Source organism: Meleagris gallopavo, chromosome Z, assembly GCF_905368555.1.
Source record: "Meleagris gallopavo chromosome Z, MGAL_WU_HG_1.1, whole genome shotgun sequence".
Classification (NCBI taxonomy): Eukaryota; Metazoa; Chordata; class Aves; order Galliformes; family Phasianidae; genus Meleagris; species Meleagris gallopavo.
This window is the reverse complement of record NC_139435.1, coordinates 73,202,724-73,230,316: the sequence shown is the minus strand read 5'-3', so window position 1 is coordinate 73,230,316 and position 27,593 is coordinate 73,202,724. Positions and strand designations below refer to the sequence as shown.

General features: G+C 42.4%; 1 long non-coding RNA gene across 1 annotated transcript; it reads left to right on the top strand.

Annotated features, from left to right (window-relative positions):
* The first annotated feature begins 380 nt into the window (after positions 1–380).
* Positions 381–26,339, top strand: LOC146542388 (uncharacterized). The gene is made up of 3 exons (XR_014880398.1): positions 381–475; positions 1,334–1,425; positions 22,425–26,339. It is a non-coding gene; the product is annotated as an uncharacterized LOC146542388 (long non-coding RNA).
* The last annotated feature ends 1,254 nt before the right edge of the window (positions 26,340–27,593 follow it).

Below are 27,593 nucleotides of genomic sequence, written 5' to 3'. Positions count from 1 at the left end.
GTAATTTTTATCTCAGAAATGAATGAACCCAGAGGTTTAAAATTATTGTCAGTGAACACTTAATTTATGAAAAGCTTTTTCTCCTGCAGTCTCTAGGAACAACCTCTACCTATTTTTCGTCCCTGGCATTTTACAGTTATTAAATTGGATTACTGATAGGTAGTGACAAGCTGTGAATTGTCTGGAGGAGTTCCTGTATCAATGGCAACAAACAGATCTGCAAAAGGCAAAGAGCTTTGACCTAAACACAACGTGAGGACAGGGGACATGGTGCTCTCTCACAAAGCTGCCAAGAACAACGTTATCAAAGGATGGCCTTCTTTTAGCTGAAAACCTTGAAAAGCACACTGATGTGGTTGTTATTAAGTGATGGGAGCACAAGCAGGGCCAGGCCAGGCTGCTCAATGGAGATCTGTTGCCTTTATTGTACAGCAGCAGGGGTCAAGGCAGAGCCAGGACAACTGATCTGAATTAGGTAAGGGGTATACCATTTGACATCATGGTATAGAAGGCCTTAAATCTGTGGAGAGCTGTCTGAGGGCAGGCTGCTGCTTGAGGGGTGGCTTGACATTGGTCAAGGGGGTGGTGAGATAGTAACGGGATAATGAAGTGCCAGTTGGCAGGCAGTTGTATTGGTAGATGAGTGTTGGTTGATAGGAGGAGGGTAATTGTATTCTGTGTGTGTGTATACATATATATATGTGTGTATGTAATTTCACTGCAGATATACATATATGTATGTATGCGTACAAGGGTTGCTCCAAAAATAATGCTGCCTATTTTATTATGTTGGCCTAGGACATTAGAGGCAGATAGTGGTGATAAGACGGTAAAGGTTGAGCCTTCCTGACAATATTCCATTACATTTTGTTGCCACCTGACAAATTGTAGCAGAGGAGCAGTCTGACAGAATGACATCTGACATGAAATTGTGTATGAAGCAAAGGTGTCTAACTGAATTTCTCCATGCAGAAATAAAGGCACTCATTGACATGCATCTATGCTTGCTAATTGTTTATAAAGGCCAAATAGTAGATGTGAGCACAGTGAGGTGGTGGGTGATATGTTGAAATGCAGTAGCAAAAGTGATGTGAAAGACAAGCCTGTTCTAGGCGGCCATGCAGGCTCTTGTTCATCACTGACAAAAATGCATAGTTAACAGTAGTGACTATGCTGAAAAATAACGTTTTGCAGCTGGGAATTTAGTCTATCAAATAGTGTTATTGTGCTCATTGTATCTCTTGTAGTTTCCATGTAAATAAGTAGGAGGCACTACTTTTGGAGTAATATATGTACATTGTTGTAATTCCATTCTTCCTCCTATTTTCCTTAGTGAATATTCGTGGGTTTTTTTATCCATACCTAGGAGTTACATTTTGTTTCCAGTTCTCTTGCTTGTCCTACCAGAGGGAAACAACTGGGATGGTAAGTGGCTGTGAACTGCTGGGTTAAACCACAACACAAGGTAATCATGCTCCACTGGCACTTACAGAATTACTTGCAGATTCAGAGCATAATGATCACTGTTGCTTTTTGAGATGCAATTTATTGAATAACTGGCTATTATTAAAAGAGGCCAGCGAGGAGAGGGAGGTGATTGTCTCACTCTGCTCAACTCTTGTGAGGCCCCATCTGCAGCACTGCGTCCAGGCCTGGGGTCCCCAGTACAGGAAGGTTGTGGAGCTCTTGGAGCAGGTCCAGAGGAGGGCACTGAGATGATCAGAGGGCTGGAGCTCCTCTCCTATGAGGAAAGATTGAGGGAACTGGGCTTCTTTAGCTTGGAGAAGAGAAAGCTGAGGGGAGACCTCATTGCGGCCTTTCAGTGCTTGAAGGGAGCGGATAAACAGGAGGGGGAATGGCTGTGTGTGAGGGTGGATGGTGACATGACAAGGGGGAATGGGGAGCTTTAGGTTAGATATTAGGAGGAAGTTTTTCACTCAGAGGGTGGTGAGGCACTGGAACAGGTTGCCCAAGGAGGTTGTGGATGCCCCATCCCTGGAGGCAGTCAAGGCCAGGCTGGATGTGGCTCTGGGCAGCCTGGGCTGGTGGTTGGTGACCCTGCACATAGCAGGGGGTTGGAACTGGATGAGCATTGTGATCTTTTTCAACCCAGGCCATTCTATGATTCTATCATTTTATGATTCTATGAAATATTATAATGTAATTGCTATCTGTGTTTTGATAGTGCCTGAATGCTCCAATTAGAGGCCCAACAGTCTTTGCCCAGAAATTTTTGATATAGGACAGCTTTTTCACAGACCTTCCTTATTGATTGTTATCATCAGTAGGTGACACAGTAGCACGAGAAAGATGTCCACTGAACAGTTCTGTATTTTTCTGCATTTGTTTCATTTCAATATCAAGCCTTAAATTGGGAGTTTCATGTTTGTAAAAAGTTAGTCTGACTTGTGCTTTGTTTCATATGCAGTGCTCTTCTAAAGCTCTTTGCTTTTTTTTAGCTTCTTTCCTTAATACTTTTTGCTTCAGTTAGATTTCTCTCTCTTCTGAATAACAAGTATATAGAACTATCACACACCTCATTTTCTCTAATTCTGCTGAGACTCAGAACATTTGCTTTCCACTTGATTCTGTCCTTGTTCTTGTATAGCTGTCTATGGGACATGCAGAGTACACATAGACTTTCAAGGCTGTCAGCAGATTGTACAGTCTGATTTGGCAATGCGAGGCGTTTGCTGGCACATTTAAATTGAACAAAGTTCATGCTTTTCTGTGCTACCTTTTGTGAGGTTTTTTTTCTTGCAAAGGCAAAAATTCCCTTGCAGAAGATGGACATCAAAATTCTAATACTAGTGCATGCTGTGGTAATTCTGCATTGCTTTGTTTACAGCTTAGCTTTTCAAGTCAGTTAAAAGAATTTGAAATTCTGCACTTCTGTACTAGATGTAAGCTCTTACAATTAATAAGCCACAAAAAAAAGAGAGAAGTAGCATAGGGAACTACTAGAATTAAATATATATTTAATCACAGGTTGTTTTGCAGATCGATATGTGCTTTACAATAGCTGTGTCAGTAATGAAAAAATCCACGGACTGTATGATCATTTTAGGATATTTACTGTCCACAGTTAACACTTAGCAGGGAATGAAACATGGCAAATACTACTCTAGGGTTGCACCAGAATGGTTGGCAAACTGTAATACTTCTTTCCAGAAGAAGAAATTTCTGATAGCTTCAAGTGCAGCTCATCCTCCCATGAGAACAGCCTTTAATTTTCTTGCCAAAATTCCTTACAAAACCTTTCTCGGTCAGTTGCCATTCTTACCAACCTTCTCCTAAAGAGAATATCTTTGATGAACAGTTTGTAAAACGTGCCAAAGTTATTTCACATATTTTGCTTATTCTTCCCAGTGATTTTTCAAGCACTGATAAATGAGCTTGTTTTTTCCCAGGCTAGTTTTCCCTTTCTCCATCTTTCTTTCAGTGAATGGGACTGAAGATTACACCTCACCTATTTTTACATATAAGAGGCAGACTGAAGCAGGTGTACCGAATGCACTCCAAAACAAAAACAAAACAAACAAACAAACAAAAAACAAACAAACAAAAAAAAAAACCACAACCAAACAGTTGTTCAGCTAATTTCTGATGTATTGTGTTCATTAATAACTTCATTAATTTTCTGCCAAGGATGAGTGGTAGTTTCTCAAAAGATCTGATTTTGAATGAGTGAAAAGTTTGAGAAACAGCAGTATCTCAGCTGGAAGGCCCAGAGTTGTTACCAAGAGAAATGGAGTGGTAAGGGCATAAAACCAAGCAGTTAATTACTGCGCATAAATTCCCCTCACAAAGCCACAGTCCAGTTTTCTGATTTTTAAGAGACTTCAGTTAACCAGCTCCAGGCCAGACCTTGCAGACAAAAATGGATTAGCTTTTAGAGGTGGCATTCACTGAGTGCACTGAGTGTCTCCGAGTTGTGCGGTATCTGTTAGAGATCAGCAGGAGGCCTTCCCAGGGGATGTCTAATAATTTCCATTACATCCCTCTATGTAGCTGTAGTAAGAGCCTTTTTGTGACTTGTTTATAACAGAGAGAAAGACTTTAGCAATCAGAAAGCTGCTTGGCTACATTTTTCCACCCACTTGCAAAAATAGCACAAAAAGAAAACTTGACAGTGATGCAGCAAATTATGAGAATTTTCCAGTTATTTCATGGCTCAATTTAGTAATAACAGACCCATCTTTGAAAAGAAAGTGCTCAGTCAGTTTGAAAGCTAGCTTGCTTTTCAGACCGAAGTTTTCATGGCACAAAAATACAAAAGGCATCTGTAAGCATTAATTTTTTTGTCTAAATTTTTCATACTGCATAGGTTAGGCTCTCTCCACCTCTGAAAAGCAGCACAAACAAAGCAGCCTTGTGGTGTGTCAAGGACACACAGAACACATGTCAGCCTTGAAATCTGGACTGTTTTCCTGTTAACAGTTTCAGTCCTAGTGAATGTAATTTGATATATCAATATTATTACAATCACTTTTTCCATCTGTGATGTAGAACAGATAGATTTATTATCTGTTTTGTCACCCTGATATGAGATACCAGCCACCTGATTGAACAGTATGAGCTAGGATGGCTGGCTCCAGTGGTGTTTGTCATTTCATATCGATGCTGGTGGTTGACAGCTGGCCAGTAGAAAACAGACGACAGATGGTTTTTGTCAGTGCTAAATTAATGTTGACATTTAAGAAAGTGTTTCCTGTTGTGACAGTTGAGAGAGAGGAGTAGTTTTTGGCTGCTTCTCCCACTTGGATCTCAGGGCCTTGACGCAGATATTTGGTACCAGTTTTCAAGCTGAATATCAAAGAAAATGAATCAGCAGGAAAAGACTCAGGTTCACATTGATTTACAAATTAGGATGATGTTAAGCATTCCTCTGAAAGGAAACTTGAACAATCCATAGCAGAATCACTCCTATTTTATGCTGTATGTAACAAACATATCTTTTTATCCAAAACAAAGATTAGTTGCTTCCCTTTGGATTTACATGTGAAGGCAGTTCTGCGATGCAAAATACAGTTTTCAGTAAAATTTCTCTACTAGGAAATAAGATTCTAAAACAATCATCTGTTGGGCATGTTGCAAGAAAGTACATTTGTAAACAAGTGTACATACAACCAAAGCTAATGCAGAAATGGAAAGTTCTGTTGTAAAACTGCAGCTGCTCCTCTCTACACTACAGTCATCAATCTACATGAATCACCTACACCCACCAAGTGAATTCCTATTTATTTCTGTTGGTATTTCAAAGAATTAGCCATAGAATCAAAAAATATCCCGATTTGGAAGGCATCCACAAACTTCAATCTGAATCAAACACATACTAATAAAAGTCACAGAGGTCATAAGGAAGTAATGATTTATTTCTTAATTACAAATGTTTATTCTAAATATAACTTAACTGATATTTAGATTTCTGTGATTCTGATGACAAATATATATATATATAAAAAAAATATCTTTCTGCCTTAGGCAACACAGTTCTTTAGGAGTTATGACATAAGGAATCTAAGGTGGCAAAAATAGCCTTAAATTTAATGAGCATATACTTAAGGTTTTACCACATGCACAGCTGTTGTCTTGGCAGAAACTAAATTGCAAAGTTTGAAACTAGAGATGCTTTAAATAAGTGTAATATCACAGGAGACAGCACAAGCACAGCAATGACTAATATCGTCAGCGTAACAAATAAAAAAGAACAAGGAAATAAAAATGACCCATGGTCACCAGAACAGTGATATCTAGGACTTCCCAAATACCCCTTTGCATGAAATACAAATATTAACCCTTCACTGGTGACTGATGAAAGTAAAGATATTCTAGTAACTATTTTTCACTTATCCAAAAAATTCAAACAGCACCTTCAAAAAATGGGCATCTTGACAATTGCTACAAGTATTTTCCTGTAATTTGCTCAAACGAAAGAGTATTTTTGCAAACTGAGATTCATTTTCAAAAATATTTTGAAGGCTGACTTTGAGATGCATTTGGTTATAATTACATATATAATAAAAACAAAAAAGAGTACTCTGTTCTCTAAAATTCCAGTGTGCTTCTGCATTACTGCAGTGCTTTTTTTTTCAGAGAAAATTTAATAAAAAAAATGCATTATCTCTTCTATTTGAAGGAAGTTAAGATTGAAATCAAGAAAACTGAAGCCCAGCACTACATTCCAAGCTTCTCCTTCTTCATGCAATGAGAACTGCTACCTGACATACACATTTCATCATTTCCTATGCTCCCTCCCAGTTTTCATCTTGGTTTGATAGCAAAAAAATGCAAATCAAATCACAATGTCAACTTTCCTGAATAGTCTTTTAGTTCAGAGAAACCGAACAGACAAAAACTACGGTGCAATACAAATCCAATAATCGTAGCTGGTTTTGTACTGCACTGCAGCTGTCCTTGAAATTTGCAAGTTCTTCCTTGCATGGTATTTTATCTTTTACATCTTCAGTTATCAGATTTGGAGGAATTGGAAGTCTGACAGTCCAAGTAAATTACTTGAATGTTAGCCAAGTTTCTCAAGTGAGAATTAGAGGGCAGAATTTTAAAATTCTTTGTGTGCAACTACGCAATTAATTATTGATTTCAGAGAAGTCAGTGAAGTCAACATCTCCAGATACTTCCGTAGGGTCTTCCTCTACCCTCGAGCAGATCAACACTTCCTCCCGTCTTGATGTTATTTGCAAATTTGCTAAGGATGCACTCAATCCTCTCATTCAGATCATCAATAAAGATAATTAATAAAGACTGGCCCCAGTTTTGACCCCTGGAGAGCACCAGTCATGAGTGGTTTAACTCCCTTCACCGCCACTCTTGGGGCTCAGCCATCAACCCAGCAAAGAGTGTATCTGTCCAAGCTGTGGGCTGCCAGCTTCCCTGGGAGAATACTGTGGAAAACAAGTGTCAGAGGCTTTGCTAAAACCTACAGCCTAGTAGGCCAACATACACACTTCATTATCATCTCAGAAACATTTCACAACATAAATGTTTTCTTAGGGTTGGAACTTCAAGAAGTACATGAGACAAAATAGGCATTGACAGCAGCAAAACAGAGAAAGCAATTAGACAAAAAAAAAAAAAAAAAAAGAAAAAGAAAAAAAAAAGAAAGAGGGAACAGCAAGTTAAAAAGTATTATACTTTGCACATGCAGAGTCACTTTGATTTGTAAGAAGAGGTATTAAACATTATTAGCATATAGAATGAAACTGCAGGTCCTGTTTGCACTTTTGCAATTCATAGAATCATGGAGAGTGGTCTGGGTTGAAAAGGACCACAGTGCTCATCTAGTTCCAACCCCCTGCTATGTGCAGGGTTGCCAATCACCAGACCAGGCTGCCCAGAGCCACATCCAGCCTGGCCTTGAGTGCCTCCAGGGATGGGGCATCCACAACCCACAGCACGTAGGGAATTAGATTGGGCATGACCATCTCAGCTGATAGATACTCTAGTGCTGACCAAACAGGAGGCCTCTGCCAAATCCTTCTCTTTGTGCTTCAGTGTTCTACTACCCATTGCTTTCAACATAATTTTTAACAGCCCACTGTATCATTTGATTCTACCAGTGGCTGGTACATGTTAGAGAATATCATAAACCCACTCAGTGCCATGATCTTTGGCCCGAGTCTTTACAAGAGGATTTTTGAAATGAGTCCCACTATCTGACTCAATTGTTTCTGGAATGCCATGTCACCACAAGACTTGCTTCTCCAAATCTAATATGGTGTTTCAGGTAGTAGGATGGGGTGCTGCATGTGTTTCCAGCTTCCCAGTGGTTGCCTCCACCATTGTAAGCACATAATGCTTAACATCACGGGTTCACGGCAAGGTAATATAATCAACCTGCCACATCTCCACACATTTATACTTTTGCCATTGTGAAAGAACTGTGAGCTCACAGCAAAAGAGCTGTGTCTCATTTCCAGTTACTTTGGAGGCATCCCAAATCCCCTCATATGCAGCTAATATCTCCTTTTCAGTCAGAATATAGTAATCTTTAGTCCCTCTGTACTCTCAACTCCAGAATCCAAGGGGTTGGCCTCAGGTTTTGCCTGAGACTGTTTGCCAAAGATTCCAACTGGGGGCTCTCTCTCCAGCAGCAGTGTAGACAATGTTTTTTACATTCTGTCCCATCCACACTAGCCTCAGGGCCGCAGTATGAGCTATCTCCTGTTTAATTTGCCTGCAATACAGTATAGGTGACCAGTAATTGTTTTTCAGTCATACTATATCTCTCTCCTGCACCATGTCAGACATGAAACCAGAACCCAGCTGGGGTTCAAATGGAATTTTGGCACTGCCATTGGCTCCAGCCAAACCCATCCCAAGTTATATGGACATCTAGTTTGGTTGGAAGGGTAGGATCAAATATACCCAGCACCTGGGCCTGTTTAACATTAATATTCTTACTGGAAGGCCTCTTATTCTATTCTTCCCCAGCCCCATTTTTGGCCTTTATTTTTGAGTCAGTATAAAGGTCTCAGCTGCTGTGCTGAGTAAAAAGGTATGCTCACATCCCAGTATAGCCCAAAGTTTTTGCAGCTTCCTTGGCGTGGTAGGGACTGGGAATGCCTGAACCTTGCCTGTTATTGCACTGGGTAGTACTTGGGTCTGTCTCAACCAAATTACACCCAGGAATTTCAGTGACAACCCCAGCCCTTGCACCTTACATGGGGTTTATAGCCCACCCTCTCTTGTAAGTAGGTAGTCAGTGGATTTCTTTCTTAATGCCTCCAGTGAGTCAGACATCAGCATGATATCATCAGTATAGTACAGTTTGATGTTACTGGGTTTATTCCAATCTGCTAGATCATGTGCCAGTAGGTCATGACAATATATAGTTGAGTGCATGTACCCTCACAGCAGGATCTGAAAGGTCCACTGCCTGCCTCCCCAGGAAAATGCAAAATGATCTTCTAATTCTAAGTATATGGGAATACTGAAGAATGCATTTGCCAAACCTAGGATACTATGGGAGGTTTCTACCTCCCTACTCAGCGTGTCCATCAGGGAGGCAGTATTGGGTACAGCTGCATGGATGGGCAGCATGACCTTATTCAATTCTCTGTAATCCACTATCATTCTCCACATGCTATCTGATTTCTGTACTAGCCATATGGGGGAGACCAAATGTGTTATGTGCAGGTCTTATGATTCCTACTTTTTCTAGTTCCTGCAGTCTACATTATTTTGTATTAGTAATCTGCCAGGTGAATAGGCTTATGTTTCACATGGCCTCTTAATGTCCCTTGTACCACTCAGATACTAATACATCTCTCTCTTAGTCTAAACTCTCCTACAGTCATCTGAAGAGTCAAACACCATAGTATGTCTATGCCCAGTATGTATTCTGGAACTGAGCAATAGACACCTCATACTCCTGTCTGAACCCTTCTTTGTTTTTGGCTCAAAGCTTACTTTCCGATGCATGTCTTGCAATAGGACTCTGACTTACCTAGGACATGAGAGGTGGATGTTGCTGTGTAGCAGTCAGCGCCATTGTGTGGACAATTTTACATTTCTTTGGAATAGTTTGTCTCCAAAAGAGAGTGCTCAGGACTGTTCACTGGCAGAAGATCTGGTCTGTGACCAAATAACTCCAGCTCGGTATGGGGAAATTGGGGAATGATACCATCGTGTCCTGTGAAAAACAGGATGCAGGAGAGCACCTGCCTGCTACCTCTTCTTTGCTGGCAAGGCCCGTTTAGATGGGAACAAAAGAGTTTCTGCTGAGATTCCCAAACCAAAAGCTGCCATTGCAAAGAGCACTGACTCAACCACTTTGGATTTGAGCTGTCACTCCAAAGAGAGCTGACTTGACAACTTCGGACTTATTTATAAGTTTGTACTGCCATCGGAAAAAACATAAGTCATCATCATCAACCGAGCAACAATGCCTGACACCACTGAAAATCAACATCTGAACTATGAACCACGCTGGACACACAGTGGTGACTATCTCCCTCTTTCTTCCTACAAAGACTCCTTGCTTCTATTTCCTATCTTTTTTCTACCACCCAACTTCCCTTCCCTGTCTCCCTAAACAACTAGGATTTGTAATAAACTGCTCAGGCTAACATTTGACCCGTTGTGTCTTAACCTCACCACTTTAAATGAACCTCCTCTCCCTCCTATAAATTGGAAAAAGACAAGTCCCGGCGTGGGAGACACCCAGCCCTCAAATTCAATTGTGTCTGCATTACAAGGATGGTGTGTAGCCCAAACCCACCAATCATCACCCTATCTCCACGGAATTTAGTTGGATCACTATGAATAATCAAGGTTTCTGTGCACGTGTCTACGACTGCCATCACTCACTATATATTTTTCTGAGACCAAAGAATAGCCAAGTCAACACAGGGTAGCCAGTCCCATCTGAAGGCCTTAGATGCAAGAGGGCTGGCATCCCCCATCATGCAAGTAGCTGCACAATTGACAATTTTTTTCTTCAGGTGGCATGGGCATAGAGGCTCAGGTAACTTGAGGAGACTATTTCCTTTTGTCAGGAACTATAAAAATCTTCCAAGTTCCATGTTCTTGTTTGTACTTGCTCAATTATTCTTACCCTTGCTTCTTGAGGTTTGTTTTGAAGTTTTTGATTGTCCTCTCATTTCTATAGCTGGAGGAGGAAATGATTGGACCAGTGGTCAATTTCTGCAAATTGAAATTCAGCCCAGATTGATTCATTGAACTTCCGTTTTTCAGGATACCTGTACAGGTCCTGATTGAATGTCTGCAGGACAGGTCTCCTAGCTTTAGTTGTAAGAAGGACCTCTGCCCCTTCCAGTGGCCAGATACTGTGCCTGGTCCTCAGGCACTCGATTTCTCCTAGATTAGCCACCAATTCGGAAGCCTATTGAATGATGGCCTCCAAAGGCCACTAGGGGGTTTATTATGAACACTAGTGTGCCATGCTGGTAGGGAGGAGCTTATTGTAAGCGTCCCTCATCCCTGCTCAGAACTTAACCAGTACTGGACTCTCAAAGATGTAACCATAAGTCGCCTCCAAAATTACATCAGAGAACTGGGAATGAAAAAGTTCCCCCACTCAAGTCCATAGACAAGTATTTACTGGGACATCAGATTCATTTGCTTATATGAATCTACGCACAGCCGTTATCCTTTGAATTAGAGAGTGATTTTCCTCATTATGTATTACACACATGTATGATCTTTGAGGGCTGAATGCTTGCTGATAGATGCAAGTTTAGAAATCTCCAGCCCATTAACAAAAAGACTCCCACATTCCATAGCCTAAAGAGCCAAGCTGGTATACTCTGTCACGGTTTCTGTTTAAATCATTGTAATAAACCCATTAGTTTGGCCACCATGTATGAGTGCCCCATTACTTGTAAGGTAGTGTCAGCAGGGAGCCACTCCTCACGTGGCAACCTCTCTGGCCTATCCTGGACTTTCTTGGTTTTTGGGATAAGTATTGGCCTTCCTAGAGTATCTGAGGTTCCCAGTTAGGCTTTTGCCTTCTTGATTTTCCTTTTAATTTTGGATTCAACCAAGATCCAAGCATTGTGTTGATTTCAGTCTTTCCTCCTCTAATGATTTATTTCTTAGTTTTAGAAGGGAAATACCATTTGAAAATGGGCAGTTCACTCTGACAAATATGATTTTGTTTTCCAATTGATTGATACAAGTTTTAAAAGCTCGTTGTTCTCTTTCAGTTCTTCCTCAGCAGAATGATATGCGTTAACAATTAATAGTAGCAGTCATGCTATAGAAGATGCCATTACCACTCTTTTCTCTCTTGTTAGGAAAGCTTGATCTAATTTATTCAAGAATTCTGCCATCTTAGAAACAGATTTGATGATGGGACCACTGTCCCTTATGGGTCCCCATTCTTCAATAACCTAAGCAGCACGCAGCCAAAGTAACACAGGTATCCCAGGATTTCCCCATTTGGGGTATTAGGGGTTCTGGCAACCAGGCAGAATGTAATTCTTTTAAAATGATGAGCCCTAAGTATGTACACTGCTATTGATCCTGCCTAGTTTGCCCAGAGTAATGTGATAAAAGCTCAACAAGGCAACAGAGCAGCAAGGTGCCAGGCCGCAGTAAGTGGAAATCCACTCAGACATGGGTGCAGAAACAAGACAAAGAAACCACTTACCTTCTGAAGGCCTGTAAGGTCCTCAAGTAGGCAGAGATCTCCAAACGAGATACCCTCACATCCACTGCCAACCCTTAAATGAAGTCTGGGAAGGAGTAGATCCTGCTGCAACTCTTCCTGTCACTCAGCTGCACTGCATACATCTGAGCTCCCCTGTGTTGGCCCTCCCTTCCTACCATGTGCTCAATCACTGGTTCAAGCCATGACTTAACATTACAGCCCACCAAACTAGAAACAGTTCACCCTTGTGCTGCCAGTCTAAATATACCTGAGCTTCTTCAGTGCTAGTGGCCTGATCCACCTGCTGGTTGTTTTGATGTTCCTCAGTGAAATGACTCCTGGGTATGTGAGCATCTACCTGACGTACCGTTACAACCTTTTTCTCTACCTGGGCAGTAGTATCTTTCCACAGAGCAGCAGCCCTGATGGGTTTGCCTCTGTGCTGCCAGTTGTTCTGCTTGTATTGCTGCAACCACAGCAACCACAGGGCATTTTCCACCATCCAGCAGTCAGGTAGAGGTAAAGCACTGTTCCCTTCTCTTGTTCGGCAATGCCTAAAGCTAGCAGGACGGCCTTCACTTCTGCAGTTTTTCTCGATTCACCCTTCAGCAGCTTCTGCAATTTGTCGTGTAATATTTCATACAGCAGCCTTCCACCTCCACCTTTACCAGAACAGGAACCCATCAGTGAACAGGGCATATTTCTTCTCATTTTTCTGGCAGTTTCTTAGATACTGAAGCCTCTTCAGCGTGTGTCACCTCATCTTCTGGCAATATTCCAGAATCCATAATCACTTCTGGCTTTCTGCCAGAGGCTCCAAGTAGGGTTATTTTCTCCATCTGCAGTGCAGAGTACATTTTTTATACCTTTCCTGTCTGGCCTGGCCCAAGGACTGCTGCATGAACTGTCTCCTGTCTAATTTGTTCAAAGGCTTGATGTTGCTCAGGGGTCCGTGTGAAACCGTTATTCAAGAAAACTTGATAGAGAAGGTTTACAGTCAGTCACTAATCCAGAATATGCATTCTCCAGAAACCCACAACACCTAAGAAAGCCTGTGTTTCCTTTTTACTGATTGGTGGAGGCATAGCGGTTATTTTACTGATCACATCTGTGGGGATCTGATGATGTTCATCTTACCATTTTATTCCCAAGAACAAGATCTCCTGTGCAAGTCCCTTAACCTTACTTTGCTTTATGGCAAAATCAGCTTTTAGAAGGATATGAATTATTTTCTTCACTTTGTCAAAAACTCCCTCTGCTGTGTTGTCCCATACGATGATGTCATCAATATTTTGCAGGCGTTCAGGAGCTTCTCCCTGTTCCAGTGCAGTCTGGATCAGCACATAAGGTTGTGTTTCCACCTCTGAGGCAGTTGATTCCAGGTGTACTGCTTACCCCTTCAAGTAAAAGCAAACTGTGGTCTGCACTCTGCTGCCAGAGAGAGTGAGAAAAACATTAGTGGTGATTAGTGGTGTCAGTTGTAGCATACCAGATGGCTGCCTTTGACTTGTTTGTGCTGGAGTTCTAGAATGTCTGGCACAGTAGACTTCAGTGATTTCATTCACTGTCAGCTTCCACTCTCCACTCTTCTGCACTGGCCACATGAAGGATGAGCAAGTCTTGCTGATGAAACCTTGGTTCTCCAGTTGGTGAATCAGCTGATGAATGGGAATTAGGGACTTCTGGTTGGCATGACATTGCTGTTGGTGCACCGTTGTAATATCAATCAGCACTTGCTGTTTTTCTAGTCTTAGCAATACAACAACAAAAGGGTCCTCTTAGAGTCCAGGCAAGGTAGACAGCTGCTTAATGTCCTCCATCTACAAGGCAGCTATACCAAAAGCCCACTGATACCCTTTTGGGACCATGAAGTACCCTCTCCTGAGATAATCTATACAAGTATGCACAGAGCTTCTGGACCAGTTGCAGTAGGGATGCTTTTGTCACTCATTTCCTCCCTTAGATCTCCAATACAGTTAACTCCTGGGATCCCCTGTCACTCCAGAAACACAAATGGATTTTACCCCTTTATATTTGGATGGCATTAGAGTACTTTGTACACTGATATCCACTAGGGCCTCATATTTCTGTGGTTCTGATGTGCCAAGCCACCAAATCCACACAGTACAGCAAACCCAATTGTCCCTTTCCTCCACCTGGCTGGAAGGAAGGCTCCTCTAGTTCTGCTTATCATATTCACTACGCATCTCTCATATGAGAAGCAGAAGGCTTACTGTCAAACTCTGAAATAAAATCAGAAGATCAACTCCATTTGGAAACTGGAAACTTCTCTTGTGATTGTTCTCCCTTGCAACACATACACCTATGCCTGTATGATTGAGGTGGGTTTTCAATCCCACTTCCTCACATCTTCTCCATGATCACACATGTAAAACCACAGGGTGGCACATGGCGTATACTGGCCAAATCTTCTTTCTTGAGCAGAAGCACACTTACTTCTAATAGTTGAGATATTATTTTTTACAGATGGGGAGCAGGACATATTGTCTTTAAACTGCTGGAACTGCTGGGACAGTTTCTCATAGCCAAGGCACAGGCCCATAGGGAGGAAGAGAGACTGTCTTCATACTGTTGAGGTAGGTTAACCACTTCATCCACCACTGGTCTTTCATTATCTTTCCAGATCATTCCTTCCGGTCTGCTGGCAAGGTGATGCTCTCCATACAACTCTGCCACACTGACTGCACACTTATTATGTCATTTGGATCTTGGGAGTTAGTATTATTGTCCAGGTTAATCCTATACATAATTTCTACCACAACTAGTTCCCTCAAGTACTGGATACATTTCTCCATGGTGGTCCATTTGCATGGGTTACATACCAGGCCTTTCTTGAAGGGATATCTTTCCCTCATGGCTGAAAAACTTGCTGACATAAGGTGAAAGGCCATGTCCCTTTTCCAATTGCTTTATCAAAACCACTTTCCCTAGAACAAAATCCCAGCTGCTTGGCTTCACTGCCTGCTAAGTCCAGGCTACTGGCTCTACTATTCTGGCACTGGTGCAGGTAGGTGGCAATGTATTCACCTGGCTGACAGCTGTAACCTCTTTGCAAAGCTCATGATGCACTAAACATTAGGAGTCAGACAGTTTCTGTTTCTTCCTCCTCTCGCTTTTGTGATGGCTCTGCTCCATCTTCATCTTCTTCTTCTCCTGATCTATAAGCTTCTCTCCTTGCTAAACATTCTGACTTTCATAGACATTTTTTTCATCTTGTTTAGAAGGGCTGCTGATAATGGCACCGGTTTGTTCTTTGGCTGAATGTGGGGCTTGTCACAGGGAGTGACCACAGCGCTGGTTGTGAGGGTCGTGGCAACTGCTGGGCTCTGTCAGAAAGGCTAGAGTAACCATGAGGTCTGTCAAAATGGTCAGGGCAACCACAGGACGCAGGGGTTGGAGCAGCTGTGGGACTCGTTGCAGGAGTTGGAGCAGCCACAGGGCTCTACCTCTGGACACAGTGCATCTCCTCTTGAAGGAATTTTTTTATTTTTCCCATCACAATACTTGGAACAGCCACAGAATCCATATCAGAGGTGAAAGCAATCACTCAACAGAAGGGTTGGAGTGATAGCACAGTCTGTTGCTATGCTTGCAGCAACCACAGGACTTATTGCCAGAATTGGAGATACCACAGGGTCTGTCAAAGGAATTAGAGGATCTGCTACATTATCATCAGATCCAGAAGTATTTTCTTCCCCTTAAAAATGGTTCTCTTAGTTTCAGTTGGGATGGAATTGTTTTCTTCAGAGTAGCTGGTATAATGCTATGGTATGGTTCTAGGAGATGGTTGTCAATACTTTTGGCTAGCCTGGACCACACTGACTGAACAGAAATTGCCTGGGGCTACATGTAAAACGCATCATAAATTTAATGTATTTAAGTAACAAAGCTTATTTTTTTAATGTAGTTTTTATTAAAACATAAAAATCAGAGAGTTACAAAAACATAAAACTGATGGGATGTTTGAGCTTGTTGTTGTGAAACTAATGCATCAGGCTGGTTCACTGGCAGTCGCAGCCATTCTTAGTCAGCTCTTAAGGTGCTCATCAGAGATTTTGAATGAAATATTATTCGTCATGTACTTCATCCTTGACAAAACTATTCACAAGTGTACATACTGCCAAAAAGAGATGACATGAATAAGGTGTGACTGTGAAGCAAAGGATATTTTTCTCTGGTGGGAGAGGGCTTACAAAAGTCTGGTGAAGAGATGTGATGAAGTTTTTCACTGATTGCAACTCTATACTTTCCATGTGAAAATCTGCAAGTAATGTATTTATGTAAACTGAAAATGGAGTCAGAAATATATTAAAAAAAAAAAAAATTTTTTTTGTTATGCTGAAACCTATTCTCAAGTTTATTTATCAAAATGGAAAACACGGCTGCATATTTTTCAGTGTTCACAGGACTGCGTTTAGCCAATGTATCAAAATGCATGAAATTATTTGTTACAAGTTGAGCTTGCCATAATGCAAGTTTAATTTCAAACACTGTTCATGTCTGAAACATAGCACAGATAAGGTCATTTTCACCATGAAGATGTATGTTTAACTCATTCAAATGAGCATACAAATCCACCAAAAATGCTAAATCTGTGAACCATCTTTAGTCTTCACATTCTAGCACAATTTTTGGCTTTCATTCCATAAAGAACTTGATCTCATTTTGCAAATCATGAAGTCTTTTTGGCATTTTAGCCCTTTAGCCACCTTTCTTCAGAAAAGCAAATGATGACCCCATAACCAGCCTCCATACTTTTAAGGAACAAGAACTGGTGCAGATCCCTTGGACTTTATGAAGTTCACAGCTTTGATGATTTGCATGATATTATCCATTTTTAAAGCTTTTGCACATAATTTTTTTTTGAGTGACTGTTGCAGTGACATTCCATCAAACATAAGCTGGTAATTGCTTCATCTTCTATTAATTTTATAAGTCCCTCTTTTTTATCAACCATTACCCAGGGCACCATCAGTAGCGCTACCAGATATGCTGACAAAGGTTAAAGAAAATCGCCTTAATGTATTTTTTTACTGCTTCATACAAATCACAGTGCCATAGTGTTTGCCAACATTGCACTGCACTCTCCCCTTGTCCAAGGATTGGGCAGGCTACTTGGCAGGGCTGAGCTGCTGCCTTGATGGTTGGGCAGAAGGGGATGTGGGCTGCACTGTAAGCCTCCCATGGGTTGGATGTGCCTGTTCTGGAAGTAAAAGCAATGTTGATAATATGCCAGTGTATATAATTGCCTGCTAAGCCAAGGCCATTCACAGTGTAAGGCCCAAGGAACTGGGAAGAAACAGTTAGGACAGCCAACTTACTGGCTAAAGGGATATTGCTTACCATATGACATTGTGTAGAAGGAATTTCGAAGGGGATGGGAGTTCATCTTGATCTCTTTCACTGGTTGAGGGCCAAGCTGTGCACCTGTTGGTGGGCAGAGAGCAATTACCAGTGCATCACTTGTATATATTTTTATACTGATATAGTCAAAAACTATTTTCCTTTCCTCTATCTTAGAAAATAGTTGTTCTTGGTACATTCAGATCTGAGGGACAGGATGTCTCAGAAGCAGAGGCAATCAAGTAGGCACTCAAGGCTGCTTGGAGGTTTATAATTTTATTTGGCACACACACGGACATACACTTAGATAACCCCAGTAAACAGCAAGCAGGAACTCCCTAAGCACAATACTACTTACCACCCTTGAGAGATGTACAAAATGCCAAGCAGGAAGAGGAGAAACATACCAGCAATGGATTCAATAGGTAGTGTCAATAGAGCATCCCCTGATTCAAAGTGCACTTTTCCTCTTTCCCCCACTGCACCCTCTCTCCTGCTTTTATTCTCTCCCAGGCTCTGCAGGTTTTTTTCCATTTGTGCACTATACCTGCATGGCCAGTGCACAATACAGAGCCCAAGTGGAACTCCTGCCTGCAAACAAGCTCAAACAACTGCTTGCAAAACAAGATAAAGGGCAAGGAGAGCTCCCTACAAAAAAGGATAAATTGCTGTTGCCATAAATACTGCTTCTCTTAAAAATGTCATGCAACCCATGGTTCTAGTCCCATAGCCATATAGTTATGTTCTTCCCCAGAATCCTTTTTCCAACTCAGGATTATTCTTTGGTCAGAACCTCTAAGTTTTCTCTCAATCCATGAGTTTTACTTTGTTTTTTTTTTATTCTCTCCCCCATCACCCTGGGAAACAGGGTAGTGAGTGAATGACTGTGTGCTGCTGAGCCACCTGCCAGGTTAAATCACAACAATGCTGAGTAGTACTTGTATGGGAACTGTTGAGCCACAGCTTGAACCACTAATTGAGCACCTGGGGAAAGGAACTAGTCAGCCCTGAGAGTACAAGCGAAGGCAATTCAACTGTCTGACCAGAAGGGATGGAACCTGGCTGCATCTCTCTTAGCCTGCATCTAAAGGCTGACTGCAATGGGGGAGAATCTCTGGTTGGAGATTCCTCCATTGTGGAATTCTCCTTGTGAGCCTAGATTCTTTGGAGATGGGTGAGCATTTTGTTTTGTAACACCATTCCATTTATGCTAGTCCTTTTGCTATTATCCTCCTGTATTGCCCTTCCACTGCGTTGACCTTTGGATTGTAACCTTGTTAAGCTGCATACTTCAGATAGATATCATCTTCTCCCAAGAGTAAATGTTGGGTCTCAAAAACTGATTGAACTGTTCTGCTCACCCAATAGAATATTCCATCAAAGATTTCATGTCCTTTTTAAAACTTCTCATCTCTTCACTATAAGAGGTGAGTTTACAATACCCTATATGTAGCTCAGGGGTGGGAGTCCTCAAATCATTGCATTTTGAGTGGTAATGAATGCCCTGGGCCTGGAGTAGGATCACAGGACAGTAAGATGGCACCTGAGTTACAGGATAAAGGAACTGTAATTGGTTGATCAACCTCAATGGGATTCTAAGTCAAGTGCCTGACACCAATGTGTGGAGCATGGGGAGCAAGCAGGAGGAGTTGCAGGTATGTGTGTGCTTACATGGCTATGGTGTCATTGGCATCACTGAGATGTTGTGGGATGACTCTCATGACTGACACGTAGGAATAGATGGGTATAAACTCTTTAGGAAAGACAGGAGAGGAGAAGGAAAGGAAGTATTGCACTCTACATCAGTAAATGCCTGGAGTCTATGGTCTGGCTGGGAATAGACAAGGAGCTGAGAGAGAAGTTATGGGTTAGGGCTAAAGGGAAGGCAGGGAACAGAGATACCATAGTGTAGGTCTGCTACAGGCCACCTGATCAGGAAGACCAAGTAGATGGGCTCTCTATAAACTGGTAAGAGCAGTTTACACTCCCAAAACATACTCCTCATGGGGAACTTCAACCACCTTAATATCCGTTGGAGGGACAACAGAGAAGTGCACCAGAAATTGAAGAGGTTCCTGGAATGCATTGATGATAACTTCCTTTTCCAAGTGGTACAGAAATGCACAAGAGAAGGTGCAACGCTGGGCCTTGTTCTCACCAACAAGGAGGGATGTGAAGCTAAAGAGCAGCCTTGGCTGCAGTGAGAACGAAATGTGGTGAAGTTCAAAATCATCAGGATATTGAAGAGGGTGCACAGCAAGCCTGCTACTCTGGACTTCAGGAGAGCAGACCTTGAACTCTTCAGGGAACTGCCTGGCAGGGTGACATGGGAGAAAGCCTTGGAATGAAGAGGAGCCCAAAAAAGCTGGTTGGTATTTAAGGACCATTGCCTCCAAGCCCAGAAGCAGTGTATCCCAAGAAAAAAGAAGGCAGGCAAAGATGCCAGGACCTCCATGAATCAAAAAGGACCTCCTGGACATACTCAGATGCAAAAAGGAAGTCTAAAGGGAGTGGAAGCAGGAACGGGTTACTGAGGAAGGCCACAAAGAAGCTGTCTGAGCAGGTAGGGATAGGTTGGGAAAGTTAGAAGCTGGTTAGAATTAAATCTAGCCAGGGATATTAAGGGGAGCAAGAGGAAATTCTACAGGTATTTCAGTAACAAAAAGAAGACCAGGGAGCATGTGGGTCCTCTCCAGAAGGAAACTGGATACCTTGTCACAAGGAAAGTTGAGGTACTCGGTCAGTTTGCCTCAGTCTTCATCAGTGAGGGCTCTAGTCACAATGCCCAAGCTGCAAAAATCAAAGGTAGGAACTTGGATAAGGAAGATCTGCCTGCTGTAAGCAAAGATGAAGTTTGAGATCACCTTAAGAACCTCAAGATCCATGGAACCTAATGAGATTCATCCAGGAGTTCTGAGGGAACTGACAGATGAAGTTGCTGAGCCGCTTTTCATCATATTTGAAAGGTCGTGGCAGTCTGGTGAAGTTTCCACTGATTGGAAAAGGGGAAATGTAACTTCCATTTTCAAGAAGGGAAGAAAAGGGGTAAACAACACAGCTTCACCAAGCCATGCCTGACAAGCTTGGTGGCCTTTTATGATATGGTTACAGCATCAGTGGATAAAGGAAGAAGAACTGATGTCATCTATCTGGACTTGTGCAAAGCTTTTGACACTGTCTCAAATGACATCCTGGTAGACAAATTTGAGAAAAATGGATCTGATGATTGGACAACTGCCTGGATAAGGAACTGGCTGGATGGTTGCTCTTGGAGTTGCACAGCATCTCAGTGTCCAAGTGGATATTGGTGAAGAGTGGTGTTCCTCAGGGATTGGTGCTGGGACCAGTGCTATTTAACGTCTTTGTAGGTGATGTGGACAGTGGGATTGAGTGCACTCTCAGCAAGTTTGCAGGTGACACCAAGCTGAGTGGTGCAGTTGACACACTACAAGGAAAGGATGCTATACAGAGGGACCTGGATGGGCTTGAGAGGTGAGCCCATGGCAACCTCATGAAGTTCAGCAAGGCCAGCTGTAAGGCCCTGCACCTGGGTTGGGGCAATCCCAGGCACAGATATAGGGTGGATGGAAAATAGCTTGAAAGCAGCTCTAAGGAAAAGGGTTTGGAAGATGATGAGATTCTACATGAGCTGGCAATGTATACTTGCAGCCCAGAAGGTTAACAGAGTCCTGGGTTGCATGAAGAGAAGTGTGATCAGCGGGTTGAGGGAGGTGATTCTGCCTCTCTGCTCTTGTGAGACTCCACCTGGAGTATTGTGTCCAGTTCTTTAGCCCCCCAACACAAGAAGCACTTGGAGCAGGTTACAGGTTGTCCAGTGAGGCTGTGAATGCCTACTCCTTGGAAGCATGAAATGCCAGGCTGGATGGGGCTGTGAGAGGAAGATGTCCCTGCCTATAGCAGGAGGGTTGGGGCTAGATGATCTTAAAGGTCCTTTCCAACCCAAACTATTCTACGATCTATGACTCTGTATCTGCTGATAACATTGAAACCTCCTTAAGTGGATATATAGATGCATTAGTGAGGTTAGTAGAGTTTGTTTTGGGAAAGGCAAAATTTATAAGATCCCTTTTGCATTGTTCTAATTCCTTCTTAAGCTGATAGAGCTTTTTATTTTCAGCATTAGCACTAGTCACAGGACTTAATCAGGCGTATCCCCCAGCCAGTATCCCCCCCATTCTGTAGTGTGTATTTGACTTTCTGTAGTTAGAAATGTTGACTCAATGTCAGGTTTATGAGGGGGATGACACTGTTCTGGAGGAGAAAGCAATTGAGTTCTAATCTAAACACAAGTACAGGAGAGGGGCAAGCAACTTAAAGGATCCCATCTGGAATTTCTGTTCTTATCTAGGAATTCTGTCAAACCATGATTAACTGTTGCACTTCCTGAACATGGCATGTGGCATAAACTGACTCCTCCCCTGAAGAAAGGAGTTTTACTGTTCACACATAGACTGAAGTATGACATATCCAGCCCTTGTCAGACATCTCTTGTGGCCAAAATACTGATTCTCCTTGTATTGGTTCTCTGGGTCATACAACAACAGAGTATCAAATCATTTTCTCTTTTTCTCTAGTTTTTTTAAATTCCCTTTCCAATTTCTCAGCACACTTCCTAAATGACTTACAGCAGGCTCTGCTCTAGGGACCTTCTTTCTGTCCCTGTTTCCCTCAGAACTCCTAGTCCCCATTTCTCCTAGAGCGAGAAAACAGAGTGCACTGCACCATACAGCATAAGAGTCCAGAAACCCAGTCTCCAAGGCAATACTCAATACTAATCGTTCCTACCTTGGTTTGTGCATGGAGTTACCAGGTTTTATTGGGTCAGTCTCCCTAAACTGCAGCACCTACTACCCATCCCTTTTCCCCAGCTGTTAATGGATCTTGTCTTTTCAAACTTTCTCAGGTCGTCAGTCAGCTCCACAGGAACCACCCCCTCCAAATCACAGGACTGCAGAAACAAGAATGATCTTCACTCTACTGTTTTGCAGCAGCAAGAATCCACCAGAGGCAGCTTCAAATCTCGGGGTTCGGCACCAAATTGTGAGAAATGCTCAAAATCAATCATTTTCAATCGGGCAAATATCCTCGTGAAGCAACGATGCTTATTCATTATTGCAATCACGGGCGCACGCCCCCTTGTGGCAAGGAGGAAATTGTGCACCTAGTGCGATCTGCGCCGTTGCGTACCCTGATACACTACCCTATACAGGTAGTGTTATTTCTGGCCCTCATTGGCTGAGCATCTCAGGCTCACAGACTTCCTGGCACTGTTGCTACTGTACATTTTCATGTAAGATCTATTACCGACCTGTTGTTTAAGTATGTTTTGTACTTCTCTACGAAGATAGACATTTCCTAAAGGCATTGTGTTTGTTCTCTCCTCTGATAGGCTCTCTTACTTTGGATATCTACCTTGTCTTATACTGGTCTCAACTCCATGCTGGTCAGAATGCCACAATCTCTGTTTTACTCTGTTCTGCATCTTTCTTATGAAAAACAAAATATTTGTCATATTTTCCCTATATTGTGGTAGTCTGAATCTCAGCAGCTTTTAGCAAAAACAACTTGTATAGCTACTTTGCTAGAAGGCTGTAAGTTCAGTAAGGGCCTACACCTTGGCACAAAAGATGCTGGAAACTTCCACTGCAAAAACACAATCTATCTACATCTCACAGTTCGGCTGGGGGTTGTGGTAGCACCAGAGTTCCATTCGAACACCATTTGGTTTGTAGTTGCAGGTTTGGCATGGAGAAGAAGATGCAGCATGGTGGAGAAGCAGCTATTGGCTACTTACTCTCCACTGCGGGCAGTAGAACAAGTAACTCATACTGCAGCTGTTTTTAAAATAATTTTGCCAATCCAGTAGTGGGTAATGGATCTAACCCACATTCCTAATATGGGTGGCCCAATCATAGAATGGCTTGGGTTGGAAGGGACCCCAAGGCCATTAAGTTCCAATCTCCATGCCAAAGGCAGGGCTTCCAACACCCAGATCTGGTACTAGACCAGGTTACCTAAACCCCATCTTACCTGGTCTTTAAAGCTTCCAAGGATGGAGAATCCCCAGCCTCTCTGGTCCGCCTGTTCCAGCACCTCACCACTCTCTCTGTGAAGAACTTCCCCCTGACATCTAATCTAAACCTTCCCTCCTTGAGCTTAAAACCATTCTCCCTTGTCCCGTCATTGTCTACCCAAGTAAAAAGTTGATTCCCCTCCTTTTTATAATCCCCTTTTAAATACTGGAAGTCTGCAGTGAGGTCTCCTCATAGTCTCCTCTTCCTCAGGCTGAACAAGTCCAGCTCCTTCAGCCTGTCTTTGTAGGGGAGATACTCCAGCCCTCTGATCATCTTAGTGGTCCTCCTCTGGATCCTCTCCAACATCTCCACATCTTCCTGTATTGGGGGTCCAGAACGCAGTACTGCAGATGAGGCCTCATAAGAGCAAAGTAGAGGGGGAGAATCACATCCCCGTCCCTGCTGGCCACCCCCTTCTGATGGAGCCCAAGATACCATTGGCTTTCCAAGATGCAAGAACACACTGGTAGCTCTTGTTCTGTTTTTCATCCATCAGGACCTCCAAACACAAACAGTGGTGAGCAGTTGCCTGCCTTAGTCAGAGAAGCCACCTGTCCATTAAAGGAAGAATTGAAAAAGATGCTTGGCCCAGTAACATGTTACAGTGAGGCACCCAAGGAAATGATGGTCACTCGTCCAAAGAAGAGTCCCTTACATATTCTATTCCAGAAGATGTCTGGTAAAAGGATGGATCCGGAAGAAGGAATCCAAGTAGGTGGTGAGTCACTGCATACCATCCCTAGACCAAAATAATACGGTTTGAAGAAAGGGATGAACAAAGCAGTCAATGGGCTGAGCAATGAGCCATGGGGATGGTTATAACTAAAGAGCTGTGTGACAGCACACTGAACATCTGCACAGATAGTTGGGTGCTCTACTGAGGGCTCACACTCTGGATAGCACAGTGGGTCATTCAGGGTTGGACAATCCACACCTGACTTATCTGGGGCAAAGATATGTGGGTTGATATATGAAATGTGGTAAGACACAGGGCCGTATGAGCATCTCTGGATAGGAACCCTTGCAGTCACCAGGCAATGATGAAGCTGACACATAGGCTCAAGTTAGATGGATGGAAAATATGTCAGCAGAAGACGTCGCCCACTGGCTACATCAAAAACTACAACATGCAGGCAGAAGATCAAGTGGCTGTGGCTAAAGCATGAGGACTGCCTGTAGTGGATATTGTCCAAGTTGAGTTGCTGGATATTGTTCAAGGGTCTCAGGAACAAAAAGACAAAAAAGTTCTGAAAAAAAAGATTTCTGAACAACTTCTTTCACATTTTCCTTTTTTAAGCTATCAGACTTCATTTTTTTCCAATTTTCCCCTGACTGTTTTAGGAAGGACTGAGCACTTGTTTCTATCTGAGATGTTTCTTAGCTATCATAATTTTTCAAGATGGAGCTTTGAGCAAATTGTATAGAGCTTGATGTGAAGGAAGCTTGCAATTTGTCAGCTTTGGGACCAGCCCAACCCCTTACTTCCCCAGTCTTAAGGGCCGTTTTTGTCAGGACAGTATTGTCTCTACAGCCTCAGTTCTTTTTTCTTGTATCCCAGCTCCATCCTTTGTCTTGCTTTAATCTCTGTAGCTCTTGGTGCTTCTGTGTGACCTAAACTCTCTGCTTCACTCTTTCCACTTTATTCTGCTTTCTCCTGGGTTACCATCTCTTTCCACACTCACATATGAGTCATGTGAAGTAATGAGGTGCTTTTTTGGTGGTTTTATGGGAGCTTGGTGAAGTAGAAGGAAGGCTGTGGAGGAAGGAAGCAACTACCATTTCAACTGATTAATCAAATGCCATTCGGTAAGAGGCTAAGCTCCTTCTTCGTATTGCTTTACTATCAGTGACAGTCAGAGAAAGAAAGTACAGAGACAAAGGTAGTGTCACGTTTGTTTTGTTTGAAAGAAACTTGGTATACTGCAAACTGCATAGTCATTGCTGAGGAGTTACCAAGTGGAGGAGAAACAACTGGCTGCATACAGGTGCAACTCAAGTTCTGGAGGATATTATCAGTGTTCCCAAGAAGACACAGGTGAGACGCTCATATGGAGACTTTCCTGTAACTCTGGTTGCCCTGCATCTTTTGATCTCTTTAACTTGGCCAACAGATGATGCAAGCATCATTCAACTTCTGGTAGACAGTTTCTGTCCATTTGGTGTATCTGACAGTGCCCTTTGCAGTTCCAGTAAAGGACACCAGCTGCCACTCATCTTCACCACTACCAAGTCTAAGCTTGTTGGCTTGCTGCTGTTCAGAGAAGCTAATGACAGCTACTCATCTCAGCAGGGCTCCCAGTACTCACTATGCTTGCTTGGTTGGTGTTATCTGTTTTTTATAGTACACTACCCTTGGGGAAAAAAAAAGAAAAAAGAAAAAAAAACACTGTTCTAGAGCATAAAAGTAATGAGTTTTCTTCCATCTATTGACAATTCTTGGTGCTTATCTTTACTGTAGCTCACAGAGTTAAGTGTGTGTGTGCGTATATGCTTATTAACTACTATCTTTTTCTTCTGTCCTTTGGAAACTGATTTCATTTCCCACAAGTGAATAAGTAATATGTCATATTTCTCACTTAATATATTTGTGCCCCTGTGGGTACAGTGTGTAGGATAGCTGACTCTTCCCTAGAGTCAATTATACTGTATGGATAAATGCATAATTCTCCCAGGCTAAATACTGCAGGCTGAAAAATTCACAACCATTGTTCCCAGTTGTAGGAAAAATCATGTTTGTTCAAGGTTACCTGGACTTAGTAGATGATTTTAATTAATATGCTGAAATGAAATATATGCTTTATGTGATCAGCAAAATAATATTTTTGATTGTTTAACCTTTTCATTCATCAATTAACTAAGCAGCTGCTGATGTAATTTGGTGGTGTCAGAGATCAATTACTCTGCTGTGAAAGGTTTTATTTTTACATTAACTTTAGAAATAACAAGATTCAGGCTTTTCTTGAAGGAAAGATAAATATATTCTAATAACAAAAACCTCAGGCTGTACTTCTGTGTCAGCTTCGGACAATTTTCTTCAGGCTTCAGCAATGTAGCTCATGAGTTCTCAGGTAGTTTTTTCTCTTTCTTTCCATTTTCCACTCCTGAACATAGTTGGAGGTCCATCCAGTATGGAGTATTTTTCTCTAGCATGGAGAAAACCATATCCTGCCTGGGCTCTTCTGCACAGGCTGCAGCTCTGGCCTGGAGTCTGCTTCTTCAGGGTCTCTGTATGGGATGTGGATTCCTCCAGGCCACTTCCACCTGCTGCCCTGGGGCTACTGCATGTGCCATGTGCAAATCTGTCCATCTGTTGGGCCACAGCCTTCTTCAGCATGGGTCTGTCCTGGGCTGCAGGAAACTACTACGCTGCACCTGAAGTACCTCCTCCCTACTACTGCACTGACTTTGAGGCTACTTTCTCTCACGTTTCTCACTCCTCTGACTCAAAGCTATTTGAGAGAGTATTTGCTGGTCTCATCTATGTCCAGCTGTGAGTGCACTGGAGACAACTGGAAGGTGTCCATAGCTGGCATGGGTCAGATCCTCCAGTGCTATTGCCACTGAATCTTTGCCATGTGCCAGCTGCTGAATGTGTGTGCAAAGAGTGATAAGACATCTAACAGCACAGAAGACACCAGTTTATTATCTAGTCTTGAAGGGAGTCATTTTAACGTATTATCAAATACAGGTCTCAGTTACTTGCAATGGAGATTTCATTACCATTCTGAGTTAGTGAAGGGTATCATGCCTTCTCAGGCTTTCTGCGCTTTCACAGGTGCTATTTTTTCAATGAACAGGGATTTTTGGAGACACTGTGAAGCCAGTCATTGTGAAAGATGAATCTTTGGGGCCAAGAGATTATGACTGTTGTGTAAAGCCTTGTGTGACGTTGAAGGACAACATCTGAGTTATACCCAGTTTGGTGCTATAAGTTAGCTGCATTCAATATATGAACTATCACGATTACAGATGCACAAACAGTACATTGCCTGATTTAT